At 44.1% G+C, this 10,816-nt stretch overlaps 1 protein-coding gene across 1 annotated transcript in view; it reads left to right on the forward strand.

The window, feature by feature from the left end:
- dtd1 (D-aminoacyl-tRNA deacylase 1) overlaps window positions 1-10,219 on the forward strand; it is a 189,303-nt gene extending 179,084 nt beyond the window's left edge. Inside the window, exon 6 of the mRNA XM_072581404.1 lies at window positions 10,009-10,219. The gene's annotated coding sequence lies outside the window, so the exon portion shown is untranslated. The remainder of the gene's footprint in view (window positions 1-10,008) is intronic.
- Window positions 10,220-10,816: the final 597 nt, after the last annotated feature.

Consider the following 10,816-nt stretch of genomic DNA (forward strand, 5'->3'; position numbering starts at 1 on the left):
CGCTGTCCTGTGCTCCCAGCCTGGCTGGCTGTATGGTCAATCTTTGGTGATTTACCTATATAAGGGCCTGCCACTAAGATAATGCGTCTTGCTGCACCACAAACTCATTTCATCCTTAAACCGTACCATTGCCAACCACTTCTCTTCTTGAATTACCTCTCCTAATGAAGCAGGCTAAGCTGCTCCCTACCCTGTTAGCTCTGCTCCTCTGTGTTGTGGCCTCAGTTTAGACCATACCACTTGGGACTGCATTTCACCAGGCAAATCGCAGATCCCAACTACCCACTGCTGAAAGCATCATTTTCCTCAAGCTGCCTTCTGTTCATCTGCCATTTGTGCAACCTACTGAGCCCATGCTACGGTGGCTCAGTGGTTAGCCCTGCCACCTCACAGCGCTGGTGACCCGGGTCAGATTCCAGCCTCGGGTGACTGTCTGTTTGGAGTTTGCACATGTTCCCCTACACCTCTGTGCAGGTTTGCTCCGGTTTCCTCACAAACCTAAAAAATGTACAAGCAAGGTGGATTAGCCATGGGAAATGCGGGGTTATGGGGATAGGGTAGGGAGGTGGGATGCTCTTTGGAGGGTCGGTGTGGAGTTAAATGGCTTGCTTCCCCTCTTCTCCCCCTGTGCGACATTATTGATAATCCCACACATGAACCTCAGATCCCCAATGATTCAGCCTTTACCTGCCCAGTATGGAGGCACTGTCTTATGAGGTGAGGTATTCATTAGAGTTTAGAAGAATGAAAGCCGACTTATTGAAACATGCAAGAATCACCAGGGGCTTTGACAGGGGACGCGCTGAAAATTTGTTTCCCTTTGTGGGAGAGTTGAGGACCAGAGGGTGTCATCTCAGGGTCAGTGCTTGCCTATTTAAAACAGAGATGAGGAAAAATGTCTTTGTCTCAGAGGGGAGTGAGTCTGTGGAATTCTTTATCATGGAGGGCTGTTGAGGCTGGGTCATTGAATGGATGCAAGGCTGACAGAGACAGGCCTCTTTTGGGGACAGGGTTGTTAACTGGGATGGCTGGTTTGAGATACGGAGTGATACCAACAGCAAGGGTTCAATTCCTGCACTGACTGAGGTCATCATGAAGAAGTCCCCTTCTTAACCTCTCCCCTCACCTGAGGGGAGGTGACCCTCAGATTAAATCACCACCAACCATTTTTCTCTAATGATGAGAAGGTAGGAAAGTAGAGTTGAGGGTTATCAGATCAGCCAGGATCACACTGAATGGTGAAGCAGACCCAGGGGTCTAAATGGCCTTTTGGTGGTCTTTTGTCTTAAGTAATAGGTAAACAATTAGCAAGATCCCAAGATGCAGCAGAAAGCCCTGGCAATTTTAATTTGATTTGGTTTATTATTGTCACATGCACCGAGCTACAATGAAAAGTTGTTTTGTGTGCTAACCAGACAAATCAGCATATCAGGGTTAAGAGATCAGAATGCCGAATATAGTGTTACAGCTACAGAGAAGGTGCAGAGAAAGATCAATCCTGGCATATACAAGGTCTGTTCATAAGTCTGATAACCATACTCTGTGAGAGGACTTTGTTCTGAGGTTCCAGTGGTTTGATAAAGTGACAAGCAAATGGAAAAATAATCTCTTAAATCTCACTGTCAATGTTAAAAGGAGTCTGTGACTTATTTTATAGAAGCAGATATTGATTGCAGCAAATCAAGGCAAAAACGCTTCCATCTCAAAGACCAGCGATGTCTGCATCCCATAAATAATTATTTTTAAATCCTGCTGAGTGGCGAGAACTTGAAATTATCTCATTTCAAATCTTTATCTGTCCAGTTTGAATGATAGCAGCATGGGAAATAAATGAGAAAATGTCCGAGTGGGCAGTGCAATTGCATTCGGAAAAACCCGGGGAAGTCCTGTCAGTGCTAGAAAATATTACAGCTGGTCACCGAGTTTGATTAGATTAGATTCTCTTACAGTGTGGAAACAGGCTCTTCGGCCCAACAGATCCACACCGACCCTCCAAAGTGTAACCCACCAAGACCCATTTCCCTCTGACTCATGCACCTAACACTATGGGCAATTTAGCTTGGCCAATTCATCTGGCCTGCACATCTTTGGACTGTGGGAGGAAACCAGAGCACCCGGAGGAAACTCATGCAGAAACAGGGAGAATGTACAAACCCCACACAGACAGTTGCCCGAGGTTAGAATCGAACCTGGGCTCCTGGTGCTGTGAGGCAGCAGTGCTAACCACTGAGGCACCGTGCTGCCCTGTTTGTCCAGACAATGTAGAGGGCAGAGACCACAAAAATGGGGAAACTTTTCTAAGGAAGGGAAATACCACTGGGTGAAGGGGATGGGAAGTGCGTGTGGTAATGTCCGACTTGGGCAGTGTATTCCAGATCCGAACCACACGTTGTGTCAAAGGGGTTTCCTTCATCCAGGTTTTTGGTTTCTCTTGCAGATTGTTTTAAATTGGTATTGTCCAGTCCTTGACCCTTTCACCAAAAGGGAAGTCCCCAGTTTACTCCCCCAGAACCCCCCTCGTGATTTTAAATACCTCGGACAAATCTGTTGCTCTCTTCCCAAATTGAGGAAATTTTCCCACTCAAGGGACACAGTTCACAGGGTGCTGGAGTGAGAGCAAACGATAACTTGCGTGTATAAAGTGCCTGATTGTAGAAAGACGTTGAATCTTCACAGCGGTATTAAAACACCAACAAGTGACAGGCAAAAAGCAGGGGTGCTACGAGTCAAAAGAATTTTAAAGGGAGACTTTAAATGAGGAGGTCATAGAGATGTACAGCAAGGAAACAGAACCTAAGGTCTAGTTCGTCTAGATACTCTGAATGAATCTAGTCCCATTTGCCAGCACTTAGCCCATATCTTCTAAACACTTCCTATTCATGCATCTGTCCAGATGCCTCTTAAATGCTGTAATTGTACCAGCCTCCACCACTTCCTCTGGCAGTTCATTCCATACACACTCCACCCTCTGCATGAAAACGTTGTCCCTTAGGACCCTTTTAAATCTTTCCCTTCTCACAATAACCCTACACCCTCTATTTGTGGACTCCCCTACCCTGGAAAAAATAACTTGGCCTAATCCCTTTATCCATTGTGATTTTATAAACTTCCATCAGGTCACCCCTCAGCCTCTGACCCTCCAGGGAAAACAGCCCCAGCCCACTCAGCCTCTCCCCAAAGCTCAAATCCTCCAATCCTGGCAACACCCTTGTACATTTTTACTGAACCCTTTCAAGTTTCACAACATCTTTCCGATAGGAAGGAGACCAGAATTGCACACAATATTCCAAAAGTGTCCTAACCAAGGTCCTGTACAGCTGCAACATGACCTTCCAACTCCTGTACTCAATGCAGTGACCAATAAAACCAAGCATAGCGAACACCTTCCAAGCAGGAAGATGTCCCAAAGAAGTACACAAATAAGATGCAACTACCAAAGGTGGGCAAGGAGGTGTACGCTGGAGTGTCTGTTAGGTAAATCACGGAGATTGTGGGTCTGTCTGCAAAATGATCAAAATACATTCTTTAGATAGAAGACCCGAACAGCGAGCATTTATCTTCCAAATTCTCTTGGGAAATCCGTTTAATTGGATGGGGATGGTAGTACAGAACTTAATGGTTACTAAAAAGAGGCGCAAAGTCAGAGTGTTTTGTCTTGTACTCATCAGGGCTATGACATAAGCGAACAAAATTGATAAAGAGAACACCAATTTTTATAGTATGAGAAGAGGATGCTGATTAATTCTACTGTGATTGCAATGGAAATGCAGCAGAAATCGTTAACTGTTAGTCTTAGTTAGGTGATTAAGCTCAGCTCAGGCAGCAGATCAGATCAGTAGACTGATTGGTTTGGCCATTGCCATGGGGAATATAGCATTGTCCCCCTAAGCCTTTACTAAGAAAAAAGGGTGCAATGTGTGGACATATTCCATGAAGAACAGTGCCCTGTATGTGAATAAATATAGTTTCCAGCAATCACAAATATTTTCAAATGCAATCCCCAGCTGATCATCTTCAACTGATTTGTAGTGTAAGTAGCACAGTCAGGACTATTTAATAAATGTTATCCAAGCTCAGGATTACATTTAGTGTTGGCTATGGAGCCCTGAGATTTGCAAGCTTTTCATAATGTTGAAGTAAATCCATTTACTCTGGACTGGAAGGTTTCAGTTATAAAGAGAGGTTAGACAGGCTGGGGCTTTTTTCCCTAGAGCATAGGAGACTGAAGGGTGACCTTATAGAGGTCTATAAAATCCTGAGAGGCATAGATAAGGTAGCTAGCTGATAGCTTTTCCCCATTGGAGGGGAGTCTAAAACTAGAGGGCATAGGTTTAAGGTGAGAGGGGAGAGATACAAAAGAGTCCGGAGGGGTAATTGTTTCACACAGAGGATGGTGAGTGTCTGGAATGGTCTGCCAGAGGTAGTGGTGGAAGTGAGTACAATTTCATCATTTAAGAAAGATTTAGACAGGCACATGAATGGTTTAGATATGGAGGGATATGGACCAAATACAGGCAAACGGGACAGTTCTAATTGTGAAAACTGGGCACCATGGACAAGTTGGGCTGAAGGGCCTGTTTCCACGCTGTAGACCTCTATGACTCCTCTCCTTCAGAGATGGGGAGACGGAGGACTGAGATCTCCTTGCCTCCTCCTTGACATGGCCATCCTCACTGAGGTGGGATCACCTGAAGAATCCTCAAAAGTCTTATTTCTTGCATTTATTTTAAGACGGCAGATCGAGTCAAAGCTTTCCTTCACGAGGGTTAATTTTCCACATCTGAACCTTTCCGCACCCTGCTGCGATGTTGTCTGGTAAAGCCAGTGTGCATCTGTCCCGTAAATGTCATTTCATTTCTCCGAGTGGAATAAATTAAAATAAACATTTGATCTACCATCTGCCCTGCGTGTGACATAACCTCAGGATTCCTGATGTGAAGTGATTTTTCTTGTTGTCTGACTCATCAAGATAAAAGAGCTCAAAGTCTACTCGTGACCAGCATTTATTTTAAGGTGCTCTATTGATGGTTTTTATTGGGTAAAGGTTAAAATCTTTCCTCCAGACTGCATTAACCTGAAGGACTAAATATAAATTTCAATTACAGCTGCTACAGCCAGGAAAAAGCATCAAGTTTGACTTTAAATTTTGTTTCAGTGTGATTTTATGAACAGCAAAGATGAAGGGTTATTTTGGTTACTCTTCAAGGTAGACATTTTGGTGAATTTTGGGAATATTACATTCAGTTCTGGTCTCCCTGCTAAAGGAAAGTTGTTGTGAAACATGAAAGGGTTCAGAAAAGATTTATAAGGATTGGAGGATTTGAGCTATAGGGAGAGGTTGAATAGGTCAGGGCTGTTTTCCCTGGAACATTGGAGGCTGAGGTTATAGAGGTTTATAAAATCGTGAGGGGCATAGATAGGGTGAACAGTCAAAGTCTTTTCCTAATTGTAGGGGAGTCCAGAACTCAAGGCTATAGGTTTAGGGTGAGCGGAGGAAGATTTAAAAAGGACCTGTGGGGCAATTTTTCACACAGAGGGTGGTGCGTGTATGGAATGAGCTGCCAGAGGGAGTGATGGAGGTTGTTACAATTACAACATTTAAGGGACATCTGGTTGGGTACATAAATAAGAAGAGTTTACAGGGATATGGGCCAAATGCTGGCAAATAGGACTAGATTAATTTCAAATATCTGGTCAGCATGGATAAGTTGGACTGAAGGTTCTGTTTCCATGCTGTACACCTATGATTCTCAGTAGACTTGACACTGTTCCCACATCCTTCAGACTGGGTGGGTTGGGGTGTAGTCTACTCATTCAATGATAAACATTCCCTTCATGGTTCAAAGTGGAATTATTTCAGATGGCCTGACTCATTTCCACTCTCCTGGGAATTGCCGCCTTCTTGATGATCCCAGTGCAGAGGGCTGAATTATGAAGTGAGAGTTCAGGGAAATACTGGTGAGAGTTTAATTTGGGTCAGCTCTGGTCAGTTATTTTCGAGTTTCGGGGGGAGCGGGATGCGGGTGTGAGTGGTGGGGAGGTGGGGTTGAGGAGAATGGGGAGAGTGAGGGGGGAATGGGGGAGGATTTGGTGGTGTCAGGTTTCGCTATGTCAAAAGAGCTCATCAGAGTGGGTTTTAATAAAAATTCATTCACAGGATGAGGGTGTCGCTGGCTAGGAAAACCAGATGTAGGAAAACAGGATGAGCCAGTGAATTTTGTTAGAGTGGTAATGGAAAGCACAGTGGAGGCTAGAAAGCTATACCAGAATGTACAAGCTGGTCGGAGGTTGGTTAAGGAGCAAGTGCCAGGTCTTCTTAAACCATATACCTGTGATGGTAGAGTTTACTCACATAGGCCAGGAGCAGCTGGTAAAGAGGTTACAATGTTAAGAGATACAGGATCCTTTCAATCTATGATGTTGAAAGATGAGTAGGTATGTACCTCTGAAGGACTATTACCAGAAAAGGTGCTAGTAACAGGAATTCCCAATGAGACAAGAAGAGCTCAATTATGTAGAGTGAGGTTAGAGTGTCCAGTGAGGAGTGGAGAAGCCATAGTAGAGGTACTGGACAAACTCTCAGCTCAAGGAATACAATTTGTCCTTGCTAATGACATCACTGGTTCACAGATGGGAGTGCTGCCTACTGTGGTTGAAAAGCCAGTGGGAACTCAGGCAACTGAACTATTACAGGACAGATGTCAGATTTTTCTGGACTGTGTGGTAATGAGGTCACCAGTTAAAACAAAAGAGATCAGAATATAGAATAACAACCTATCCAAAATCCCAACAGATTATCCCAATTTGGTGATGCTGTTCTGAATTCCTACAACAATCCCCATAAACACCCCTTGGCAAAAAATGATAAAATCAAACACAAGGTCTTGTGGGATGGAGAGAGAGAGAGAGAGAGACAGAGAGAGACCGAGAGAGAGAGATGGCAGAGAGATTCAACATGGAACACCTTATTCCCTGTAACTGTTTCTTTGATGAGCAGCCTCATAAAGCTGACTGACTGCTTTCTTTGAACAGCCAGACTGCTCACACCAAACCAAACCAGAGAAAAGCTGAACTGGGAAAGCTGGCCACTCCCCTTTCATTGTACAAGTGTTTAAACCTTGCAATATCTGTTAGCTAAAATAAAACTGGCCTTAAAACCCACCCAAGCCAGACCTCCCGGAGTCTCTGTGTTTACGACCCCTCCAAAAAAAGCCAAAGGCATCATAACCTTATTATTGGAGCAGCATCATCAGAGGGTGGGGAGAAGGTTCATAGAAATGCTTTCATGCTTGAGACACTCTGGCTGTGTAAAAATATCATTGAAGTTGGGACTGGGCTCTCTGGAGAAGAGATGGTTGTGAGATTTGATTAAGGTATTCAAAAGCTTGAAGAGATTGTACACTGTAGAACTACTCCCGTTGGTGGAAGGATTGTGAGCCAGAGGGCAAAGATTTAAAGTATTCGGCAAAGAAAAGCAATGGTGACATGAAGAAAATCTTTTTTTATACAGTGTGTGGTTAGGAACTGGAATACTGTGCCTGGTGGGGGCAGTGTCTATTCTCAGGGAATTGGATTGTTTGCAGAGCGAGGAGGAATTGACCGTGGAGTTGCATGAGGTAAATTATTCCTTCAGAGGCCCAGCACAGATATGATGGGTTGAATATCCTCTTCCCTTGCTGTAGCCATTTAATATATTTAAAAAGAAGTCAGATAAACACACAGAGATGGGATGGGATGAGTGGACAGAGGCTTATTACCTTTCCTTAATCTTATTCCTCAGAAAAGCAATAAAGTAACTGGTTCCAATTGACCCCTCACCTCCTTGAATTGGAATACAACAGCCTAGGAAGCAATGAAGTGAAATAGAAACACATGTAAACTGTAGAGCCTCTCCAACCTGCACCTCCATATTGTAAGATTCCAGCAGATCTTTTACCTCAACCCCACTTTCCCCCCATCTCCTTTTTTTAAGATTAGATTCCCCTACAGCGTGGAAACAGGCCATAAGTCCACATTGATCCTCCGAAGAGTAACTTACCCAGACCCATTCCCGTCTGACTAGTAAACCTAACACGATGGGCAACTTAGCATAGCCAATTCACCTGACCTGCACATCTTTGGACTGTGGGAGGAAACCAGAGCGCCCAGAGGAACCCCACGCAGATGCGGGGAGAACGGGGAAATTCCACACAGACATTCGCCCAAGGTGGGAGTCAACCCCAGGGTCCCTGGTGCTGTGAGGCTGTAGTACTAACTACTTGAGCCACTGTGCCGCCCCATTTCCTTTGGATTTCCCTATGATCTTAGCCTTGAAAAAACGTAAGGAGTGAACATCCATAGATCTCTGTAGTGAGGTAATTAGCCATAGTCCAAAAAGACATCCCGAGCCCTTAGAGAGAGACAATGGGCTCTAGGAAGCTTGAGAGAAATCATTCCATTGGGAAGGGAAGGAATCAAGGTCTCCATGAACTGCCACCACCAACATTAGGGACTGAGATGGCAGTTTTGGCTTTACTCTGCATTGCATTCTGGTGTTGATCTAAGTGAGCATGCTGACATCCCCACATACCCTGTGGTAGAAACAAATTATTAACACAGCACCAGTTGCTTTCTCTCTCATTCCCGCCACCCCCCCCACCCCAAACGCATACACAAAGCAGAAGGTGACGGCATAGTGGTATTATCACTGAGCTGTTAATCTGGAGTCTCAGGTAATGTTCTGGGGGACCTTGGTTCCAGTCCTGCCTCAGCAAATGGTGGGGATTGAATCCAATAAAAATCAGGGATTAAGGATCTTAATGATGACTATGAATACCCATGTGGTTCACTAATGACCTTTAGGGAAGGAAACTGCTGGCCTACTTGTGACTCCAGACCCACAGCAATGTGGTTCTCTCTTAACTGACCTCTAGGCAATTGGGGATGGGCAATAAATGCTGGCCCAGTCAGTGATGTGGTCATCCTGTGAATAAATTTTAAAAAGTACACAGTTATACGCAAGCATCATTTGAAAATGTGTTATTTATTTAAATTGTGATTTGGTTAAATCATCAGTGTTATGCCTTGTGACTTCATGGCAAATTAGAATCATGATGCAGTTGCTGAAATTCCAAAAGAGAAAATGTTCCAAGGAGCTTATTGCTGCATGCTGGAGATGATGCAGTTGGCATTTTGCAGCAATAGAGTGAAAGGTTGTGTTGCAGGGCTGTGCCCATTTTGAATCCTGTTACATTTGAGTAAGCCCCCAAATGGAGCAAACTCTGGGATATTCAGCAAAGTCTCCTTCTAGATTTCGAAGCAGCATTAAGAGGTGGAGAAGTTGATGCTTGGAGAAGGCCCACACCCGAAATGTCGTCTTCTCCACCTTCTGATGCTGCCTGGCCTCCTCCTGTCTGCTTTGGATCCCAGCACCTGCAGTGTGTTTGTCTCTAGTTTTGGGAAAGCAGGGACATATGCGACAACTTAACATGAGTTGGGAAAATCCCGTTTGCCCATTTGTTTTTGAGCAGAATTGCAGAAAGAAAGACCCAATGAAATGGGATGATATGGTGGCTCGATGGTTAACATTGCTGCCTCACAGCACTAGGGACCCAGGTTCGATTCCAGCCTCGAGCTACTGTCTGTGTGGTGTTTGCACATTCTCCCTGTGTCTGCATGGATTTTCTCCAGGGGCTCTGGTTTCCTCCCGTAGTCCAAAGATGTGTGGGTTGGGTGGATTGGCCATGGGAATCGTGGGTTTACAGGGATGGGATAGGTTTTCGTCGGGATGCTCTTCAGGGGGTTGGTGTGGACTTGATGGGCCAAATGGCCTGCTTCCACACTGCACTATGAAAGCTGTAATTTCTGATCTGAACTTGTTGATCTTTTTGTAAATGTTTATAATGCGCATCTAAACTAAGGTGAATAAGCCACTGCTCAATTTGTGTAGACTCACATCAGACTACATTCTTTTAAACACAGGGTACGGGACCAGTCACTGATTCCTTTCTTTGTTTTGTTTTCCTAAAGTAAGCTGCAGGTTTTTAGAGACTTTCTTTTGGGAACACTGCACTGGATTATGGATCCCTCTTGAGTTCGTGGAATATGCAGACTGCATTGATCTTCACTTATTATATCAGACGTCAATAATCCAAGAGAGGAAGAAGGAAATTGGAACCAAAGTGTGACCAACCTCTTGAATTCTGAAATGTAGCTAACGAATAAAGTTGTTGAGAAATGAGTCCCCGTGATCTTTAACTCCAATCGCCTTTGTGATTTTTTTTTTTCAAAATGCCTGTCGTCATATTTTCAAGTGTTCATGTTCCACAAAGCTTTGGATGTGGTGGTCCCTGTGATATTCCTAAGTATGGCACAACATTCAGTTCTATGCGGTTATCATTCAGAACCTGTACGGCTAACCATAGGGCACTATGAAGGGCAGCCGTCAGGAAACAAAACAATAACTTACCTCATATCCCTCTGAATTTTCACATTGGTTATAAAAATTGGTTACTGTGGTTACTGTGTTAATCCACCGAGAGAAAACAAGACAGTGGGAGCGATTGGAAACTGCAGATTTGATAATCAGCCAATTACCAAATAGAAACTCTTTATCAAATGTCAAGGACTGGCAATCCAACTGGTTCGTGGAATGTCACAATAAATAGATTTAGTTGTATGACGCAGTGTTATAGAACATAGAAAACTACAGCACAGAACAGGCCCTTCAGTCCACAATTATCTATTCAAAACCCGGGTTCTTCCCTGCGTGAGAAAGTAAAAGAGAAAAGGTCACTGAAAGAAATTTCCCGCTCCCTTTCTATATAGTTTCATGACT

This window comes from Chiloscyllium punctatum, chromosome 11, assembly GCF_047496795.1.
Source record: "Chiloscyllium punctatum isolate Juve2018m chromosome 11, sChiPun1.3, whole genome shotgun sequence".
In the NCBI taxonomy this organism is placed as follows: Eukaryota; Metazoa; Chordata; class Chondrichthyes; order Orectolobiformes; family Hemiscylliidae; genus Chiloscyllium; species Chiloscyllium punctatum.